Here is an 18,187-nt window from a genome sequence, read left to right on the forward strand (position 1 = left end):
ATTGTTTGTCACACACATGAGACACACCTCTGTATGCACACAAACATAAACACACACACACGCACGCACGCACGCATATATCTGTATAGACAAATGCGTAAATTTTAGTCTCACGGGAGCCCAGCAGCGTAAGTAATTTGTAATGCGTGCTGTAAACGCCATTCGGTCATAAACCGGTGCACAAATCCGCAGGAGAAGTGAAAACCGAAGCGAGCCGGCATAGGAAATTCTCTCGAGATGTACGAGAGACTCGTTCTGCAGAAGATGGCGATTGTTTTGTCACACTTCCACTCCTCCAGTGCAGTTTGTGCGAACGCACTGATAACGATGCGAAATGCCTCAAGTATTTTCATATTGATGAAAGTGCATAACATCTTCTCGTGTCTACGTAACTTTGATTCTTACACATTCGATTAATAACTTTCATTTACTATTTAATGTATATTTATTTAAATCAATTTTTCTATCGCGCAAATTACTAGAATAAAGGCTAAATAATCAGATTAAATATTTAATTGCGAAATGAAATCTGCCATAATGCATTTTTTGTTTATTTCACACATAATTCATATTAATAATTTACTTGCAAAGATATCCGCGCTTCGGGCATGTAATTGCTGTATGATTTGGTACTGGCTGTGCAGGCCCCCTTGCAATAAGTGAATATTGTAAAAGCAACTATTGCTTAAGGTGTTTAAATTTTTGAACTACCTCCTGAAGTGACTGAAATCGAACTATGAACTTTAAAGCAAATAGATTATATCAAAGTCGACATCGCATCTCTCTGCCTCCCCTACAAGTATTTAAATGGAGAGTGCTCTGACGAACTACAAGAACTTTTACCCTCTCTACGTTAATACTCCATACAAGCAGCTAAATCCCACCCTACACAGATCTTTTGGTGTAAGAAAGGCTTTTATTCCAATAGTTTCTTCCCCAGAACTGCTAGACGTCGGAACTCCCTTCCGGGGTTCTGCTTTCCCAACTGTACTGACTTGTTGAAGTCTAATGTGAACAGACATCTTGCTGCTCAGCCCCTTTCATAATATCCTTGCAACTTACGTCCCCGATAGTAGCCCCTTACTTCAAAGTGACACTGTGTCTTATTTGGGGTGAAAATTGAAATAAAAACATTGTTACACATAAAAATTCAACAATTACAAAGAATCACAATGGTTAACATTTGTTTTCATAACAAAACATCTTTTTAGCAAAGGTACACACGCTTTGCGCGAGACCTTGCTGTGCCACACCAAATATGACCTTGACATTTGATGTTGACCATGAAAAATGGTGTGCACAACCCCTAGGTCGGAGACCATCATTATGTCAGGGTTAATCATGATAGGTTCAGTGGCGTGGGCTATAAGAGTATATATGCATAGGCTATGACCTTAACCTTAAATATGGTGGGCACTGTCCTAGGTTGTTATGATCGGTCTAGTAATGTAGGCTGTGAAAGATTTGCACACACACACACACGAACGCTCCTACTTTCTATATAAAGATGAAGTTCTGAAACAAATTATTTCGTGGTTCTTTGAAATTTATAATGAATTTGAAAAGTAGAGAAAATCATTTAAACTAGCTAAAAAATTGAAAATTTTCGAAACGGTTTCTATCTAATAATCGAATCGATATTAATAAAGCATTACTTTGTGTAGTTTAAAAAATACAATTTGCATATGAGAGGAATAGCTACGTTAAGGACAACTTGAGAAGGATGGTGAGTTGAGTATTTGGCAGCTGAGAATATATATCGACGTTCGTAATTAGTGTGAATTACGGTGTTGGTGAAAAGGAGTGCTGCCAATGATTTTTTAGATTGCGCGTCAGTTGTATTTTAGTAATTGATGATTTAATGATCAGACTATACTGTATTCATTAAATACAAAATCTTATTTAAATGAGGAATTACTTTTACAATGATAATTAAACATTCTGGTTAATATTCTTTTGGAAAAAATTCTGTATAAAATTATGTCGTTCCTTAGTGAAGGAAGAATTATTTCCAACTATGAAAATGGCACTAAACCTATGCGGTTTTTAGCCGGCTTTCTTTTGGAGGAAGGTTCGTAGGAATATGAAATTCAAAAGCTATCCTCATGTGTATCCCTTTAAGGGAGATGACGACGTTAGGTTTTTGCCCCTCTTGCATAAAGATGTCGACGTGCCTCTCTGCAGACATACAGCGCCTGGAATTTTCAAAATTGGTCAGCCATCTGGTACTGACCAGGTTCAGCGTTGCTTAACTTCGGCGACCTAATAAGAATTGGTGTGTCAACGTGATTATGCATTCAGCATAATCACGTTACATATTTTTTAATATAAAAGTTGCTCTTTCGTTCAAAATTATCGCAAACGAAAATATATTGCTCGTGGTTGAAATGAGGATCAACGAATGTTTAACATCTTTAATACGTTCATTATCACTGAAATCAATGAAATCACTCATTTTTTAATCAAATCAATTTATTGCCTGCTTTAGTCGCGGACAAACTGCAGTGCAGCGGGAAGAAGATTCACATTCCCTCCCGCAATGATTTAGTCCGGGCTGTTCTGCTTCTGCAATGGTAAAATTTCTCAAATGCACTTGTAATATTTAGACTGTTTTTTCTTTAATCGAATTCTTTCGATTTCCGATGCCTAGATAAATGGATACCTCGAGAGGAATTCCGATTTAAAACCAATCTTCCAACACATAAATTACTATTTAGTGTAATTTCAAAATAAATTAGGCCAGATATTTCCAAGTCCATAGGGCGGACACACAGTACCTTATCTATTTATTATACTTCCAATGTGTATTTTAGTAACAAATTTATCTTATTTGGAAAAAATGAAACAATTAGATTTTTCCTTGGATTAAAAGGGAAAAACATTGGAAAGAAATAGAAATCCTTAAAAGTAATAAGAGTAAAGATCTTATATAATTCGTTCAAGAAGACGTATCTTAATTACTACGAACAACCTGAAATGAACCCTTAACATATCAAACGCATGACGACCGAAACATGTGTAACTAAACAGATAAAACAGTAAGAAAAAAATAAAACGCGCGTGCGTGTGTGTATATATATATATCAAAGAAGTAAAGGATTTTGTCAATGGACACTTATCGATATAATAAAAAGCTCAACAATGGAGGCGAAGCTTAGATACAAAGGGAAAAGATGGTCTAATGTCTATTGCTAGACGTCACGAACCTACTTTGCTGCTTACTTCTGATGAGAAGTAATAGGCTTCGAAATGCCTAAAATAAAGAACTTTAACCGTTTCGTCCTTGAATATTATCCCTTGTTTCCATTTGAATAAATAAATCTATATGCAATAGTATATATTTTCTCTTATCTATATCTTTGCCTCTGATATATGTGTGTGTGTTTGTGTTGTTAATATGAATAAATATTAAAGATTATTTGATTGCCTGTTTGTTTTGTTTTTTATGGCTAAAAACGCATCATTTTCTGGATAATTATACATATTTCGCCAATATTCTTGCAGTGTATTTTAAAATTCTATACCTCGGTCGATGTAACCTCCGCTCCTCTTTCAAGTGTATATTGTCCAACTCTCTAATATACACGGAATTTCGAAGGGAAATCTTTATAAAGGGTTCCGTTCCAAATTCCATGCAGATCTCAGAATTCTGAGCAATACACCTCAAGAAGTCCGAAGCTTACATCATCCGAAACCTTGTGAGAATACCGCTCCAAATAGGAATGGTAGTCTGAGGAATACATCCTTAGCACAAAAATTCAGGAACATTGGAATTGTGTCGACGATAAACAGTGAAGAAAGCATCGATTTGCCGTATAAGAAATTTAGTGAACACTGCAATTTATTTTTCTATTTTTAGTTTTCATGAATTTATTTTTACTGCCATACTTCTATGTCGGGTTTTGTGTGCTTTTGCTGACGAACTGTGAAGGTCACTTTTGTTTACCAAGCAGCTTTATTTGTTCCACTTATATCATAACTGGTTATTCATGCTGAAATATGTTTAGCAGAAAAATCTAGGATGAGCCAAATGTCGAGTTTTCAACTACTCAAACCAACCCACTCATTATATTAACATGTTCCAACCCTGAATTTATCATAAAAAATAACAATTAAGTCACATTCGGGATTTCTCCATATCTAACATCAGTTATATTTAATTATTAATTGCTCCCAACTAGGTGATGACCAAACGTGGGTACAGAGCATACGGCTGAGCAAGTAAGGAAATGCTTCTATAATGAAAACTAAAAATAAGTCTGTATAATTAATATCTCAATAAGTGTCATGCCTGGCATATAGATAGCGCAGCTAATAATAAAAAAATACATAATTAAAAACATAGTAAGCATCAAAATCGTCACAGCGTCAATATTTGCAACAGATGAAACTTTCAAGTCATGAAGTCATAAGAATGCAATTTGAATCTCTTATGATCTATTCAGGTGGAATAAAATATATGGAGGCTTACAGTCTCTCGTATATATTTGCAACTTTCTTGTGCTACATACTAATGAATACTTCCAACTGCCCTGTCTTTTGCTACTCGCGCAGAAAAGAACCGAGAAAAGAACCGAGCAGTTTTTTTTCTTTTTTTGTGTTTAATATCCATATTGGATCTGGAATTTTAATTTTCGAATACTGTAATTCAGAAATTTTCTTAGTTTTCTCAACATTCCCCTATAACGATGGTGGTATGTGTGATATTTTTTTTAGTCATACGTTCCTTTAAAAAGATAAATGTTGAGCCCTATTTAGTGAATTTAGCATGACGTGGTTAATTAGCAATGTGCATCGTTCTAAACTTTCTGTTAGAATACACGTATCCCCCTTTGATTACGACAAGCTCACACATGTCTGTACAATTACTTTAGTTCGCTTTTATTTTAATGACGGCTGAGTTAGATGAACGCTAGTCCAGAAAGTCAAGGTTTGCTTTGTCAGTTCTGTCAAGCAAGAAGTACTATTTCTTGAACTGATGATTGCGTAAGTATAAAATTAGTCTGTAGGTATAAAAATAAACATTTATTGAAAAGTTATATATATACACGAGAGTGGTACATAGAAAAGCAGTTTCAACGGGGGTTTTTTGTTTATTTTTTCAACCTGATTTGTTTTCATTCGTAATTTTGTTCAGATTAATTGACAAAATTTCAAAAATAAGAACTTTTCTTCAAATATTCTTTCTCGTTTCTTCACACACGCATATCTACATTTATTTATTTGAATTTCTAACGACTGTTTTCGTTCTGAAATAGAACAAAGCTATACTTTTCATTACAACAAATGCATTTTCAAATATTGTATGGTATTTTCTTCTATTCGTTTATCCAGAAGTCTTACAATAAAGACGAAATATTGAAAGACGTGTGACGATTTGTTTCTATTTTTATCTCTATCTTGTCGGAAGACTATTTCCATTATGCTCATCTCACACACACGTGTGTGTGCGATTTTTTTTTAACTGTTTCAGTTTATTCTTGACAATATGATTTATATATTTTCTTTTGTATTTTCAGGTAAGTCACCAATATTTGATTGTCTGAATCAAAAGTAAGTTAAACTTTTTTTTATCTAAAACATTCATAGTATTTCAGAAAACTAAATCCTAGTTTAAGCAGCAGATTATACTAGTTCGATATTTATGATTATAGAAAATAAATTGTGTGAGTTCGTACCCTATAGACTCGAAACTGCTAGGCTGATTTTTTTTTTTTTTTTAGAAATCTCACATGTAGGTATTTGATTTGTATGGAACTCTGCCTACGTAGGTTTTGTATCGGAATGTCTGATAATCATCTAAAATTGATCATCGAAAAATGCGATTAAAGAAAGTCAGATTATAACCAAAGTTAACACTTTTATACCGCCTAACATCAGAGATGCATTTGAGAAGTTTTTACAAGCAGAATGTTTAAACCTATAAAATCAATTGTAGATCTTTTCTAAGACGGAGGCACGTTCGAAATGAATGATTTTAAGAGTGCAATTGCACCAAGATGCTTGACTTTTGAATTTTAAATTTCAAGGTAGGCCATTATTTGCAGATAATTTATAAAATCAACTGTAGATTCTCTGTAGTACAATGGTGACTAACATATTGTGAACTAAGTCACTGCGGTAATGCATGTGAAGCTTCTTCCTAGTACACTGTGCAGGTGAGTCCCTAAGTAGACGAGGCAATCAATCGATTTCATTACAGAAAATGGGCTATTTCACAGATTGCGATGACAAATGTATGGAAGATTGCAAATTTGTTGATCCTCATTCAACGAGAACGTCGGGTATCTCTCCGGCGAGTATATATTAGTATTCTTTTCTTTTTATATAGAATTAAATGCGCTTATTTTTTGCAATCTAGTTCACATACGTACGTATATATATATATATATATATATATATATATATATATATATATATATATATATATAGGGGCGTGCAATAAGTAATGCCCCCTGACACACTTCACATAGAAGTAGAGCAACGAAACTTTGCACAGTTCTTAGATTTTCTCTCCACCTAGTGTTATGCATTTCTCCCATCGTTTGATGCAGTTCTGGAAACCGTTTTTGTAGAACACTCCAGGTTGGTCCTCCAACCACGATGTGACTTGAGAAATCAAGGCTGCATCTTCTGGGAAACGCTTTCCTATCAAAAACAACTTCATGGCTGAGAAGAGGTGAAAGTCAGAGGGCGCAAGTTCAGGAGAGTAGGGAGGATGGGCAGATTTTCATAACCACACGCCCGTGTTTCTGATCTGGCGACATGCCAGTTGTGGATCGGAGCGTTGTCTTGCAGGAGGAGAGTACCTTTGCTGATCTTGCCCCGCCTCTTGATTTTGATAGCTTCCCTTAATTTCCTCAAAAGTGCAGCATAATAGGCTTCTGTAATTGTGGTACCCTTTGCCAGGAAATCTGTAATCACTACTCTGTCCTGGTCCCAGAAGACTGTGAGCATGACCTTGCCAGCGGAGGGCTGCAACCTTGCCTTCTTTGGAGGTGGTGAGTCCAAATGCTTCCACTGCATTGACTGGGCTTTGGTCTCTGGATCATAGTGATGAACCCTGGTTTCATCCTGTGTAATGAGTCTTTTGAAAAACTTTGACTCATCTTCTTGGCACATCTCCAAATTTATCCTCGAGCTTCTGGAATAGTGTGAGCAACCTGGGAATCAATCTGGAAGACACCTAATGCATATGCAAATGGTCATGAATGATAGTTTCCACAGACCCTGTACTAATCTTGACATCTTTGGCTATTTGGCGAATAGTAATGCGTCGATCTTTCAAAATAGCAGCCTGAACATGACGGACAGATGCATCATCAATGGCAGAAGGAGGTGACCAGGTCTGGGAGCTGTTTTCAAAGACTTCCGGCCATGTTTGAATTTACAATGCCAGCGTTTTACAAGGTCATATGATTGGGCATTATCACCATAAGTTTCTTTCATTTCATCAAGTCTCCTGTGGTGTGCGTCCTTTCAAATATAAAAACCGGATCACTGCTCGACATTCACCAGGCTCAATTTCACACCTGACTCGGTTCAAGCACCTGTAAAACAGAAACCACAATTAGTTCAGAGCTGTAATTTGCTACATAACCCGTCGAGATAGAAATCATTGTACATGCAAAATCTCAGCTAGATCAGACAACTGGAAGTGGGTTAGGGGCATTACTTAATCCACGCCCCTCATATATAGTAAATTATGAAAATATATATGGCAACTAAGCTTCACAGAATATTCCGCGTTTCCTCCACGCTATGGTTCGTAAGGCTTACGTGATTAGTTACCTCGCATTTTTATATACACGCATTCTATTGAGGTTTTAGTTATCCAATCAGCTTCCTAGTTTTCACCTCGTCCCTCTTAATCACCCAATGGGCAGGTACTTACAGGACAAAGGACCAGCTGACCTTAGGTTTTACTCTTCCTTTGTGTGTGCTTTTTTAGCATAGATATCTAGTGATCTGACCAATTTCAGACCTAGTTTTAGTAAAATGTGATTTTTGTCTATATTTTTAATATGGTTATTTATTTATTTATTTATTTATATGGTAATATATATATATATATATATATATATGCTAATTTATGTATATGTATGCTTATTTTACTCATTTATTTTCTATTGTTTTTGTTAATTTTAAAATTATTTTGTATCGCTATCCTAGAGTAAAGTTTATCCTGAGTACACAGTTGTTCGCTATTTCTCCCCTATAGTTTAACAGATGTTGGGGTTCTTTAAAATATAGGATAGCAATTTTTTTATGAAAGCATAATTTAAATGGATCGTATTAGGAAGGTGCCGTGGAAACTATGAAGCTGGTTGGCTAACTAAAATCTCAATAGAATGTTTGTATATAAAACTGCGAGATAACCACAACTCTTCGAATAAACCGGAAGAAACCTAGCGTGGATGAAACGCGGAATATTTTGTGTAGCTTAATTGCCATACATATATTTGTATAACTTACTACCTATCTCTTCCTATGTATTGAGCACTGTTGAAGTAAATACTTTACGTTTACGCATAAAATTATACTTTCGTATATTTAGGTGATTAAATGAAGTAGTCATATATATGCATGCACACACACACACACACACACACACGAGAAATGCGGCGATTAATCTGCATTTAGTAAAATGTTGTTTTTTATTCTGGAATAAAAATTACATGTTTTTGAATTTGAGATGAGGATTGCTTATTCGCATTATTTGGGTTTTTCAGGATACAGTTCTCATCTCCAGTGTTATTATTAAAATATTTCGGTCGATGTAACAGCCGACCTTGTAGCATGCTTCCGTCCAATCATCCAAAACTAGGTAGAAGTTATATCTAATTCTCATAGACATTTTGTATGTCGCCCGTGCTGATGTGTACCATCAACTATAACACGATCAGCCGGTCACTGGCGCGTGACTGGCTTCACGTGTAACCTAAATGTCTGAGAAACGGTCTCGTGAAGATGGCCAGTCATTAGGGTCTGTGTATCAAGAAGAAACTCATAGCTGAGATGTTGGATGTGGGTGTGTGGCTCCTTCATTGTCTCAAGATGACCTCTTTACCCTGGTGGCATTCTGGTTGGAATTTTTTTTCTCTATCCTCTGGACCGCTTCGTTATTTGATGGAGGCATTCATGGCAGACTCAATAAAACACAACTCGACAAACTATTTATTTTACAAAAAAAAAAAAATATTACAAAAACAATTTACGCTTTACATATCCTACAATTATTAAACTAACTATGAGTAACTAGTGCTGAGGTGGAGGGGGTCGCCCCCTCTCGTTCAGTGAAAGACAGAAATACGCGTGCTCACGCCATGCTGTTTGGAGGAAACGAGATCGATCTAGAAAGGGAATTCTGGGATTGCACTTCTATGTATCTCTCCGCTCACGGCCAAATCACGACCCGGCCATGCTGTAGAGTGTTAGCAACCGTGGCACTGAGATACAGTGGCACGCAACCTTCAAAAGACTTTACAACTTAATTTTACTAAGTAATTTATCCACTACGTCACTTGTTGTTCCGAATGTTTCAAACAGCTTGGATAATCAATACTTTTACTAGATTTATGATGGCCAAATTGATCATCAGTATTCTTAAACCTGTTTTAATCTTATAATTTAATGTATAACACGTTACTTACAATTTTCCCTAGTTAAAAATATCCAATAATGGATTTTTTTTTTTTTTTTTGTAAAACTTTGTAATTGGGTTTACTTGATGCCAGTGAAGATAAAAATAATCGCCCGTCCCAGCAGGCATCTAATTTCCTCAAATAAGTACTCGATGTAATTTTAAGCAAATAGGAAATTTGTTTTTGTCATTAGCAATAAATATGAGCGTATGTGAGTGAGAGGGGAGAAAGGCAACAGAATGATTGGATGATAGCGGAAGCGATGGCCACTTTAATCTGAAGATGAGAATTTCCCTATTTTCCAAGGATGGGCAAGAACTCTTCCGATTGGCCGGAAGGTAATCTTGAACCGCTCTATCGCTGACACTCGAATGACGCTCCAGTCTTTGTTTCGACAAATGAAAGATTCCATGCTCATCCGTTCTTGTATACCTATTCACTTGGAATTAAAGGATCGTCTTTTTAAAAAGATAAGAAAAATTCAGTTGGTAAATAGTCTGCTATAATGCAACGTGCATAACTTATTTGTGCGTATTACAAGCGCTATTTATTTAAGCATAAAGAAAATACTAAAACGCCTTAAAATCTTCTGACAAAATTCTTAGTATGAATGTAAACACAATGTTGTCTCTGCTTTAAATTAAGAACTTGTCCTGACAAGACTCGATTAATTTATCTTTTACGTATGGTCACCGTCTATCAAGGCCTAAGGATCACGTGAGGATAAAGGTTACTGAATGTTAGGTAGATGGTGAAATAACACCATGATATTCAATAATATTGGAACATAGATACGGTTTAATTATATAATATTCGGGTCAGCAATAACTTATATAAATTACTTGAAAACGACTGTTATATTTCGCTGGGAAGCAGCCCACGGTAGTGTTCCACAGACGAATAGATCTAGGAAAGAATTTCTTTCCTATGAAATATTTTAGTTTTAGGTACAGATAGTGAGGGAACTAGTTGAATTTGTTTTAGCTATACAAGAATTTGCTACGAAGATTGTATAGGGGGTCATAGATTGAAGCTCCGTCGAGAATCTACCATAAAGGTAATGATAGGCCATTGCGAGGTTATCTTTGCTCTTTATGTGAGAAAGGAAACAGAGAGGTAAAAACGTGCTCGCCTACTAGATATCGAAGGCTGTTTTGTACCCTGTAAATGCAGAAAAGAGTACTGTTGGGAGCTCAATCCCAGAGTTGCAACAGTGCTCCATCTTAGGATGGAATTGACTCTTGTATAAGTAACATATTGTGTGAGGAGTCGGGTACTTTCTGGAGCGGTAGTAAGATCCAACCAGTTTTGGCCTCCCTCCGACAAATGAGGGATTGGACCTAGTAATTCACTCCAGTTCCTTCGTTGGTTTCTTCATACTTTTCTCAATAACAACACTTTGGATTATTTTTTTAATTTTGCACAAACATTAATCAATGTGAAAGTAAATTTTTGCCAGAAAGGATTTTCCGAGATAACTCTGGTTGCCCCACGCCCCAGTCTAGAGAGCATTATACGGGTAAAATTGTCCCCTGAATCGTTCATCCATACATTTGTCCGCACTTTCCCAATAACCACGCCTTCGATTTTTTTTTTTTAATTTTATATAAACATTAGTCATGATGAATGTAAATTTTTCACTCGTGGAGGGACACTCCGCATGCCTGGTTTGTTTCCAGTGATTTTAGTAACGGGTCTGACGTAGATTTTCCATTTCAGGTCAAGATTGATGGTCAGTCCCAGAAGTCTGTCAAAGAAGAGTGCTTCCTCATTTCAATTGGAGCCAAATGGGAATTTGAGCGTTATTGGTGAAAAGATAAGTTTGGTAACTTGCGATTTTAAACACATTGAACTATGTCCTCGAGGTCGAAGAAGAGTCGGATAAGTTTTGGTTATTGCTGGCATTTGAAGTGTTACCATAGATGGTATCCCCTGCCTAAATGTCGACAAATGTTTAGGGAAATCATCAATGAAGCTCAGGAAGTGAGTTGGACCATGATGGCTCTATCAGCACATCAGCGTTAATACTGTGAGCATCGGATTCATGCTCATCAATGACTGCTTCATTAAACTAATCGGAGAGAAATGATTTGATGGTTGAGTTGAAAATAGTGTGCTAAACCCTATCAAATGCTTTAGATACGTGAAAGACTATTGCTCTAGAAACGGTGATACCGTCAGTAGATTCATTTTTTTTACAAAGGAATTACCACTTAGGAAGGCCCAGAGGCCATTTGAGGATAAGGGTTAAAGTGTACAGTTGTCAAAAGGACAATATCATAGTAATCGTTAGAAATGTAAATTTGGTAAATTAGATTACTTAAGGGGAACGACTCAAGAACTTGTTTACATTGGACTTGAAAACGGCCATATTGTAATCAGCTGGAAAGCAGGTAAACGGAAGAGAGTTACACAGGTGTCCAAGGGTTGAGTATTGCTGTCACATCTGAGCAGGAGCTGCATCGAATACCTTATTCTGCCTTCATAGCTTAGTGGGCGTGCCCTTTTCTCTTCCCTGCAACCTCGTCTCATTTGTGAGAAGAGGTTGCAGGGAAGAGAAAAGGGCACGCCCACTAAGCTATGAAGGCAGAATAAGGTATTCGATGCAGCTCCTGCTCAGATGTGACAGCAATACTCAACCCTTGGACATACCTGCCTCTTATATTAGTAGAGAATTTCATCAGCAGGTAGATATCTACTTGATAGAAGGATCCCATCATTTTTCCAGCGACCTTGCCAATGGATTTCATGTACTTACTCCATTTTAGATCAGGAGTAAAGGTCAAGCCCAGAAGCTTGTCAAAACATGGGGCCTCCTTAAGATGATTGCTATTCATTTCAATTGATGCCAGATGTGGATCAGAACGTTGACGATGCAAATATAGAAGCTTGGTTTTAGATGCATTTAAAGTAACCAGCCACTTTTTCCCCATTGTATCAGATGCTAAAGATAAGAGGAGAGAGAATCAGAGAACTTGATCGTTTACGGCCTTTTGATAGGTTGCCATAAATGGTAGTGTCGTCAACAAAAATATTTACGAATGATCTAAGGATGTTATTTGAAAGATTATTAATATAGATCAGGAAGAGAGTTGGACTCAGGATAGACCCTTAAGGGACTCCAGCAGTAATACTATGAGCTTCTGATTTCTGCCCATTAACCACTATTCCTATGAACCTATCATGGAGAAATGATTTAATAATTGAAATTTCCAGCTATACCATAGCTGGAGATCCTATGAAGTAGACCTTTTATACCATACTCTATCAAAGGCGTTTTATATGTCAAGAGTAATTGCCTTACATATTACATGTTATATGCCAAAACTCGTGCGAACCAAATCTCTGCTCAACTATTTTAGACTTGAGAAAGCAAAGGACTCTCTCGCGTTTTCTAAAACGATTGTTCAGTTGTTGCTGGCAGTCCTAAAGCAGTCCTAAAGCCGGCTCTAATTTTCACATAAAGCTGAAATATATCTGGAAATGTGTAATCAGTAGGGCTATTATAACAGTATAATCTTTTCATTGTTTTGACTCTCGAGTATATATCCGATACATTTAGACAATCAACCGATAACCACATAACTCTATATAAAAGCATATGATATTAACGGATACACACTAGAGTCAAAACAATAAAAAGAATATGCTGTTGTCCTAGCCCTAATAATCAGAATGTTTGAAAATTAATATGAATAAATGTATCCATTTTATTATTACTTCCATCCATCCATAGACCTGAGCCCCTGCAGGGACATAGGCCATCTACAACTTTGTAGATGTTTTTGCAGGGAGGAGTTCTTTTTTCAGGGCGAGGTCGCTGGCCCTACGTCCAACCTTCCAAGTCGTGTAATACGCTTAAATATTGTATTTTACTTTATACAAATTTCGTACGATTGTTACATGATAAGGGCTGTCCCCTGTTCATGTAAGTATAAAAATAGAGAGATTAGTTAAAATGGAAATAAGAGAAAGCAGAAATCGAACCCTGGACATAAATTTTAAAGAACAATAGGTTTAAATGGAATGTCTAGTAAATTGTTAATTCGGATGAAATAAATAATAAATAAACTATTCAATTGTTAAAAGAATGTGGATAATAAAATATGGTTAAATAAATTAGATATGTAGGTTAAATTCCTTTGTGGAAACAACACAAGAAAAATAGGTTATTGGGAAATCAATGTCGAAAACGTGCAAAGTCGCGCATGTTGAGACACGTGAATTTTGCTCACGTGGCCGGGATGCATGGAGTTCTCGCTATAGGAAGTGGGAGTTAGTTGGTCGTAGAGAGTCAGAGACAGTCAGAGAGACAGTCAGGGGAGACAGAGACAGAGACAGGCAGACGTCTGAAGCGAGACGTCACTTCAGAAATTAAAATGTGAAACTTTGAATTCTTGGTGATGGAACGACCGGTCGTGAGGAAATAAATTCAGCATGTGTTTTGTGATAAAGCTCATCTTTGTGTTTGTGATTTCTACAAAAAGGTAAATTGTATTGTTATGTCTGTGTATAAAATGTCATTACAACAAAATCTCTCTCTCTAAGATACAACATCATATGTAATAAGACAAGAACTCTCACTAAGACTCATATCATTACTAATAAGAACTCACGTAACATACGCGCACAAGTGGTATAGTCTAATACTAATAATAATAACTATATATCAACTCTCAATTTGGTGTTCGTGAACCTTTTGCATCAGCGATGCAGAAACCGAACCTGGGGTCGATACCACGAAGAAAAAGAAAAAAAAGAAAAAAAGAAACACAACGTTTTAAATGGGTCCAACATAATTTTAAAAAAATAAATAAATAATACCACGGAAAAAGAAAAAAATCACACGATCACAGAATTCGAAAAAGAAAAAGAAACAATGTTTTAAAAGGGTCCAACATAATTAAAAAAAAAATAAATAAATAATACCACGGAAAAAGAAAAAAAATTACACGATCACAGAAATGCGAAGAAAAAAAATGATGAAAAAAAAAAATTGAACATACACGCACACAGAGAACAAAAGATACAAGAAATATTAAAAAGAAAAAGAAGAAAAGGCCGATATGCCGTAAAAAGAAATTCGTAGTAATGGAAAAAAATAGTAAACAAGTCACCAAACGTAATTCATTGATAAATGAATTGGCCTGTTAAAAAAAAAACACACACACATACACGCGAATGCAGAGATTGTGTAATCTATTATTGTTTTGAAATTTGTAGAAGTGTCATTAGAAAATGTGTGTCAATATGAAATCGTTTGGACGAATTGTTGAATTTAATCTGTCAAAACAGGAATTTTTCAAAGGTCGCATGTACTTTCTGAGACAGGTGTAAATTGTTGGAAATGCATTTTGAGTTCATAGTGAACTTTTCGGCTTTTTTGTGTTCATTTATTTTGTTTTTGAAAAAAAAAAAGAGGGACAATTGTTTTGGACAGACTGTTGAATTGTTGTTTGTTACAGATGATTTTTGTTTGTTGTTAAAAAAAAAGTTATAACTGTTGCAAAATGTTTAAATGTATTAAGGTATTTTTTTTGAAAATGTTTTTGATGTTGAACAAATATTGTAAATTGTCTTATGTATGTAATGTTATGATTTTCACAGCAAGAATTCAAAGTTATCCGTAAATATACATTAGATTAAAATGATCTAGTAGAAAATAAGTTAGGACGTATGGTTGGCTTACAGATTCAGTTAGAATTTTAGAAGGGGGACAAGAATTAAAATTACGTAAACGGGTATTTGGAGTTTTTAGATGTGATAAGCCGTAAGAAAGGTGTTTTGTTTTAGCATTTGGTTTTGTTGTTTTTGTTTTTTTTTAGAGATCCTAAAAATTTTTCTCCAAGAAAAGTTACTTGGTAGGGATTGATAAGCACAAGAAGTGCCCCTATACGAAAAATTTGGGAACCTGGTTAATTAAGTGCTTAAAATAAGCTGGTTGCACGTAAACGACTCCAAGCAAAGTAGTAAATAAGTCTTGGCTTAGTTAATAAACAGGCGTTGGAAAGAATACGAAAATTCTTTAGGGGACCAGTAAACCGATGAGAGGTAGTCCCGAGGCAATCACATATAGCTTAATGAAGTAAGAGACAGGCAAAAATATGCCGTAGATTACGTAAGAAAGATATAACCTTGTATCTTTTTTTTTAGAGAAGCATGAATGTGGGATATATCTGCTGGATCTTGGAAGCCCTGGTGAGAGAAAAGAAACATCACAAAAAATCGGGCAATTAGATAGAATTTAGGCGCAATTAAGTTGTTGGTCGCAGGAATCGTGTTAGTTAGTTAGGGGTGATATTTCTAAATCCTCGTCGAAGTTTCAAGAATCCAAGCAAGGAAATCCGAGTGAATCCGTATGAGAGAAAAAAAAGGTATATCTTAAACTTCTGAAGCCAACCACAAAGATTTAAGTATATGAGCTTTGGTATGTCCCGTATGAGATAGTTATAGAATAAAAAAAAGCCATACTTGATAAGACTAACCATGCGGAAAGAGAGATCAGAACACTTTTGAGACGAAGGAAGTCGTCCATTTTGAGAAAGGTGAAAACCTCTAGTCTGCGGCATATGGGTGGCTGGAAAATAGCTGATGTGTATCATAGGTAAATATCCTACACCCAAAAAGTAAATGCCACAAAGATCAGAAAGGTCCTGATCTTATAAAAAAATAAATAATTGTGAAGTCGGCTGTGAAGGGCTGACTGAAAGAGATTTTTTTGTGTGTGTGTGTGTTTTTTTAGCCTGATCTTTCTAGCCGTGTGGTTTTGTAGATGTAGATGTAAAAATAAAAAAAAATGTACTAAAGTTAAAAATGCATATTTTTTTTTTGTGAAATATGGAAGGGAGGGATGTTACATGATAAGGGCTGTCTCCTGTTCATGTAAGTATAAAAATAGAGAGATTAGTTAAAATGGAAATAAGAGAAAGCAGAAATCGAACCCTGGACATAAGTTTTAAAGAACAATAGGTTTAAATGGAATGTCCAGTAAATTGTTAATTCGGATGAAATAAATAATAAATAAACTATTCAATTGTTAAAAGAATGTGGATAATAAAATATGGTTAAATAAATTAGATATGTAGGTTAAATTCCTTTGTGGAAACAACACAAGAAAAATAGGTTATTGGGAAATCAATGTCGAAAACGTGCAAAGTCGCGCATGTTGAGACACGTGAATTTTGCTCACGTGGCCGGGATGCATGGAGTTCTCAATATAGGAGGTGGGAGTTAGTTGGTCGTAGAGAGAGTCAGAGACAGTCAGAGAGACAGTCAGGGGAGACAGAGACAGGCAGACGTCTGAAGCGAGACGTCACTTCAGAAATTAAAATGTGAAACTTTGAATTCTTGGTGATGGAACGACCGGTCGTGAGAAAATAAATTCAGCATGTGTTTTGTGATAAAGCTCATCTTTGTGTTTGTGATTTCTACAAAAAGGTAAATTGTATTGTTATTATATGTCTGTGTATAAAATGTCATTACAACAACATCTCTCTCTCTAAGATACAACATCATATGTAATAAGACAAGAACTCTCACTAAGACTCATAGCATTACTAATAAGAACTCTCACAAGAAAAAGCATCACTTATAATAGTCTCTCTCTAAGACTCTTTAATGAAACAACTATATAACACGATTATAGTCAATATCCTATTGATTATTATATTGTGGCCAATAGATAGTAATAATATACAAGCTTTAAAAAATGATTTGGGTGCCATCAGGTAGAATCGAAACTAAAACCTTTAGCCCTCCAACAGAGTTCGTTACTATATGACCTAAGGACCGATGCCTATCAAAACTGTAAAAATTAACGTAGTTATGTGCACACATAAATGATGCACTTTATGTCGACTTACGCCTGGGGAGTTCCAATTTTTCAATGTCGACACTTTAGTAGCTATTTTATCAGCTAAAATCTTAATCTTATTTGTCTCACAGATTTGAATCCCCTATGTGCTAAGTTTCACACCTGTAAAGCAAAAATTGACGAACTACTTTGGGAGAAATCGGTCCACACGCCCACATTGTATTTCCTAGTTGATGAAATCAGGTGACTTCCTGACGGAGCTCGGTGTATTAGTCCTTCGCTTCTTTATAGCTTGATCACTATAGATCATAACATATTGCCTCAATTTGGCTTTATAAATGTTAAATTTACCTTGATATCGTGATGTTTAATGGTGTAGGAGTAACATTCCTTTCTAGTGGGGGGTGAATTCTTTGGCCAGAGGTAATCTATAATTCATGCACTGATGATTGCGAAATTTTCTGTGAGTGTGAAAATAATTATATGTATGTGTATGTAGCTTTATTTCGAATATGAGAAATTAATTATTTTTTAAGCGGATATTTTGATTTTGGATGGAATTTGGGGGACATTACTCCTTGATCTTCGCTTTCTTTGCTGATCACTACGAAACGTCAGTCTTGAATATAATGCTGGTACATTTTATAACTAAAAAAATTAAAACTTGAAAATGTTGTAAACAATCATAATACCTTTTTGAGTGCTATTTCAATGGAATTCGATTTCATTA

The 18,187-nt window shown here is 35.6% G+C and overlaps 1 protein-coding gene across 14 annotated transcripts in view; it reads left to right on the forward strand.

Moving 5' to 3' along the window:
- Positions 1 to 18,187, forward strand: part of LOC145284430 (lachesin-like) — a 1,332,212-nt gene that overhangs the window by 199,479 nt on the left and 1,114,546 nt on the right. Inside the window, exon 1 of one of the 14 annotated variants that reach the window (XM_080133236.1) lies at positions 5,520 to 5,553. The exons of the other annotated variants lie outside the window; for them this stretch is intronic. The gene's annotated coding sequence lies outside the window, so the exon portion shown is untranslated. Of the gene's footprint in view, positions 1 to 5,519; positions 5,554 to 18,187 lie in introns of those variants that run through there. 14 annotated transcript variants of the gene reach the window in all.

This window comes from Euprymna scolopes, chromosome 9, assembly GCF_053919585.1.
Source record: "Euprymna scolopes isolate OS-2025 chromosome 9, ASM5391958v1, whole genome shotgun sequence".
Lineage (NCBI taxonomy): Eukaryota > Metazoa > Mollusca > Cephalopoda > Sepiida > Sepiolidae > Euprymna > Euprymna scolopes.